General features: G+C 36.5%; 1 pseudogene across 1 annotated transcript; it reads left to right on the forward strand.

The window, feature by feature from the left end:
- Positions 1–1,294: 1,294 nt before the first annotated feature.
- LOC111538271 lies at positions 1,295–2,072 on the forward strand (annotated as a pseudogene). The gene has a single exon (XR_003309648.1). The product of XR_003309648.1 is annotated as a mortality factor 4-like protein 1 pseudogene (transcript).
- Positions 2,073–5,340: the final 3,268 nt, after the last annotated feature.

The following is a 5,340-nucleotide window of genomic DNA, read 5'->3' on the forward strand; positions in this document are numbered from 1 at the left end:
GAAAGTCAATACAGAAATATTGAACTTGAGCTACACTTTAGACAAAATGGACCTAATAGACATACACAGAACATTCTACACAACATAAGCAGAATATATTCTCAAGAGCACAGAGAACCTTCTACAAGATAGATTATATGTTAGGCCACAAAACAAGTGTTAACAAATTTAAGAAAACTGAAATCACATCAGGTATCTTTTCCAATCACAATGGCATGAAATTGGAAATCAATAGGAGGAATTTTGAAAATTTACAAGTATGTGGAAATTAAACAGCATGCTCCTAAACAACTAGTGATTGAAGAAGAAATTACAAGGAAAATTTTAAAATATTTTGAAACAAATGAAAGTGGAAACACAACATGCCAAAACATATGAGATGTAGCAAAAGCAGTTCTAAGATGGAAGTTTATAGCAATAAGTGCCTACATCAAAAAAGAAAGATCTTAAATAGACAACCTAACATCATATCTCCACAAACTAGAAAAAGAGAACAAATTAAGGTTCAAATTAGCACAAGAAAGGAAATAATACAGATCAGAGCAGAAATAAATGAAATGTACTAGAAAAACAGTAGAAAAGATCAAAGAAACTAGGAGTTGATGTTTTGAAAAGAGCAAAATCAACAGAGCTTTAGTTAGACTAAAAAAAGAGAAGACCCAAATAAACAAAATCAGAAATGAAAGATGAAACATTACAACTGATACCACAGAATATAAAGGTTCATAAGAGCCTGCTATGAACAATGATGTGCCAACAAATTGGATAAACTAGAAGAAATGGATGAAATCCTAGATATATATAACCTAGGAAGACTAAATCATGAAGAAATAGAAAATCTGAACAGAGCAGTAACAAGTGAGAATATTGAACCAGTAATAAAAAGTCTCCCATCAAAGAAAAGCCTCACAACCTGATGCTTCACTGCTGAATTCTACCAAACATTTAAAGTACTAATACCAACCCTTCCCAAGTGCTCCAAAAACTTGCAGAGGAAGGAATACTTCCAGATTTATTGAATAAGGCCAGCATTACCCTGATACTAAAGTCAGACTAGGACACTGCAAGAAAAAAAATATATTACAGAAATTCCAGGAGGGTGAGTGAGTGCTGTGCTTTCATGGGCTTCTTCTTTATGAAGCAAAGTGTGTAAAGGTTGCCATAAAGGACAAACGAGTGAAATACTTTTTACATTACAGTGGTTGGAATAAAAATTGGGATGAGTGGGTTCCAGAGAGCAGAGTACCCAAATACGTGGACACCAATTTGCAGAAACAGCGAGAACTTCAAAAAGCCAGTCAGGAGCAGTATGCAGAGGGGAATATGAGAGGGGCTGCCCCAGGAAAGAAGACATCTGGTCTGCAACAGAAAAATGTTGAAGTGAAGACAAAAAAGAACAAACAGAAAACACCCGGAAATGGAGATGGTGGCAGTACCAGTGAGACCCCTCAGCCTCCTCTGCAGGAAAGGGCCCAGGTAGATCCTACTGTTGAAAATGAGGAAACATTCATGAACAGAGTTGAAGCTAAAGTAAAGATTCCTGAAGAGCTAAAACTGTGGCTTGTTGATGACTGGGACTTAATTACCAGGCAAAAACAGCTCTTTTATCTTCCTGCCAAGAAGAATGTGGATTCCATTCTTGAGGATTATGCAAATTACAAGAAATCTCGTGGAAACACAGATAATAAGGAGTATGCAGTTAATGAAGTTGTGGCAGAGATAAAAGAATACTTCAACGTAATGTTGGGCACCCAGCTACTCTACAAATTTGAGAGACCACAGTATGCCAAAATTCTTGCAGATCATCCTGATGCACCCATGTCCCAGGTGTATGGAGCACCACATCTCCTCAGATTATTTGTACGAATTGGAGCAATGTTGGCCTATACATCTCTGGATGAGAAGAGCCTTGCTTTATTACTCAATTATCTTCACGATTTCCTAAAGTACCTGGCAAAGAATTCTGCAACTTTGTTTAGTGCCAGAGATTATGAAGTGGCTCCTCCTGAGTACCATCGGAAAGCTGTGTGAGAGGCACTCTCACTCACTTATGTTTGGATCTCCGTAAACACATTTTTGTTCTTAGTCTATCTCTTGTACAAATGATGGGCTTTGAAGATGTTAGTGTATAACAATTGATGTTTGTTTTCTGTTTGATTTTTAAACAGAGAAAATAAAAGGGGTAATAGGTCCTTTTTTCTTTTCTTTTTTTTTTTTTTTTCATTTCAAATTTGCTGCCAGTGTTTTCAATGATGGACAACAGAGGGATATGCCGTAGAGTGTTTTATTACCTAGTTGACAAAGCTGCTTTTGAATGCTGGTGGTTCTATTCCTTTGACACTACATACTTTTATAATACGTGTTAATGCTATATGACAAAATGCTCTGATTCCTAGTGCCAAAGGTTCAATTCAGTGTATATAACTGACCACACTCATCCATTTGTGCTCCTTTTTTTTTTTTTTTCAATGGTGCTTAAAGAGCCCATCATTTGCAAGTCATCCATGTTGTTACTTAGGCATTTTATCTTTGCTCAAATTGTTGAAGAATGGTGGCTTATTTCATGGTTTTTGTATTTGTGTCTAATGCACATTTTAACATGATAGACGCAATGCATTGTGTAGTTAGTTTTCTGGAAAAGTCAATCTTTTAGGAATTGTTTTTCAGATCTTCAATAAATTTTTTCTTTAAATTTCAAAAAAATATATATATATATATATTACAGGCCAATATCCCTGATGAATATAGATGTAAAAATCCTCAACAAAATACTAGCAAACTGAATTCAACAGCACATTAAAAGGATCATTCATCATTATCAAATCATCTTTATCTCAGGGATACAAGGATGGTTCAATGTACACAAACCAATAAAAGTAACATATCACATTAACAGAATGAAGGACAAAAACCATATGATCATCTTAATAGATGCAGAAAAGGCATTTGACATAATTGAATATCCTTTCAAGATAAAAACTCTCGACAAATTAGGCCTAGAAGGAATGTACCTCAACACAATGAAGGTCATATTTGACAAGTCCACAACTAATGTCATACTGAATGGTGAAAAGTTTAAGGCTTTTTCTCTAAGATCAGGAACAAGAGAAGGATGTTCACTCTCACTACTTCTAATCAGCACAGAACTGGAAATCCTAATCAGAGCAACCGGTAAAAGAAAGAAATAAAATGCATCCAAATGAAAAGAAAGAAGTTAAATTGTCTCTGTTTGTAGAGGACATGATCTTATATGTATAGAAAACTCCTAAAGATTCCATCCAAAAGCTGTTAGAACTGATAAATGAATTCAGTAAAATTGTAGGATACAAAAACCAACATGCAAAAATCAGTAACATTTCTATACACTAACAATGAGCTATGTGAAAAAAAATTTTTTTAAATCCCATTCACAATAGCTACAAAAAGTAAAAAAAAAATCACTTAGGAATAAATGTAACCAACGAAGTGAAAGATCTGAACACTGAAAACTACAAAACACCCATGACATAAACTGAAGAAGACACAAACAAATGGAACAATCTCTCATGTTCATAGATTGAAGGAATTAAAATTATTAAAATGTTCATCCCACTCAAAGCAACCTACATATTCAACACAATCCCTACCAAAATTTCAACAACACTTTCACATTAACAGAAAAAATAATCCTGAAATTCCCACAAAAGATCTGAATATTTAAAGCATTTTTGAACAAAACGGAAAAACAAAAACAAAGCTATAGGCATCATAGCATCAGTAGGACAGTAACACCCAAGGTGTGGAGTAATCCTAGGATTGAGAAATGTTTCCAATACAAATGTAGGTCAACTTTAACTTGCCTCTGGCAAATGGGAGCCACAGTTGTAGCTCAAAGTGTCCAGTGCAATTCTATCACATCTTGCTTACTCACTAGCTTGGCAGAATCAACTATTTGGTGCATTTTGAGTAGCGGTTGTGAGTTGTGTTTTTCATTTGTGTTTTGTGTGGGTGTCAAGGGTAGTATGGGGGTTAGTATAGGACCTTGCTACCCAGAGGTGATTTATAGACCGTTAGTACCTGCCTCAACTCCAAGGATATGAATATGTTACAAATTTAGAATCTTGAGAATCGCCTCGACCTTACCAAATTAGAATCTGTATTTCAATAAAATCTCCATATGCACCTTAAAGTTGGAGAAGCTTTAAGTTTCTTAGAACTGTTAAGTTTAAAGAGAGAGAAGATAGCTATGTAGTGGGCAGAGTAGGATCAGTCCCTAATTTCTACTTGAAATATCCTTGTCTCAGATTCTCCATTAATTTAGAGATACCATTTCATCCCTTATGAGTAAAGGCTACAACATCTTTTTTACCCTCAACTCTCACTTGATCAGCAGCCTTAATTATTTAAACTATGGCCCAGACATATAAATAAAAAAACAAACAAACACAAAACAGGCTGGGCACGGTGGCTCATGCCTATAATCCCAGAACTTTGGGAGGCCGAGGTGGGAGGATCACCTGAGATCAGGAGTTCGACACCAGCCTGACCAACATGGAGAAACCCCATTTCTACTAAAAGTACAAAATTAGACAGGCATGGTGGTGCATGCCTGTAATCCCAGCTACTCGGGAGGCTGAGGCAGGAGAATCGCTTGAACCCAGGAGATGGAGGTTGTAGCGAGCCAAGATAGCGCCACTGCTTTCCAGCCTGGGCAACAAGAGGGAAACTCTGTCTCAAAAAACAAACAAATGAAACACTCCAGGCATGGATGCCTTAACAGCTACATATATATCACAGAATCTGTGTTTTACACATTAGCAAGATCTCAAACCTTTATGATTCCAGTAAACTTAGGGCTACGGATCCCTGACCACAAAGGATTGGAAGCAGCAAAGTAGGGCAAAGGGAAAGAAGTAAAATATGGAGTTGGGGTGAAGTTTACAATGAGAATTGATGGTAGAAAGAATAGCTTTGACATTTTCATAGTTACTTAGATTTATAAATCTGTGCACACATCAAAACAATCAGTCAGGTCTTAGAGAAATTGTACTCAACCCTGCCTGCATGTTAGAATCACCTACTTTTCTCAAGCCTCAATCTCAGAGATTCTGATCTAATTGGTTTGGAGTGGGATCCAGGCACAGGTGTTTTATTAAAGCTTCCCAGGTGATTCTCAGTGGTTTAGGGTCAGTCATCATAGGGCCCAGAGGCCTAAACACCTGAGTAGCCTCTAAATAGGCTCTGTTTACAGCTTGCTATAATCATTGACAATCAAAGACCCCAGGGTTGGTTAGGATGACCTTGCTTACAGGATTTTCTTTTAAGAGGAAAACACTCTATATATTAGAGGTGATTTTGACA

Source organism: Piliocolobus tephrosceles, chromosome 6 (assembly GCF_002776525.5).
Source record: "Piliocolobus tephrosceles isolate RC106 chromosome 6, ASM277652v3, whole genome shotgun sequence".
NCBI classification, from domain to species: domain Eukaryota; kingdom Metazoa; phylum Chordata; class Mammalia; order Primates; family Cercopithecidae; genus Piliocolobus; species Piliocolobus tephrosceles.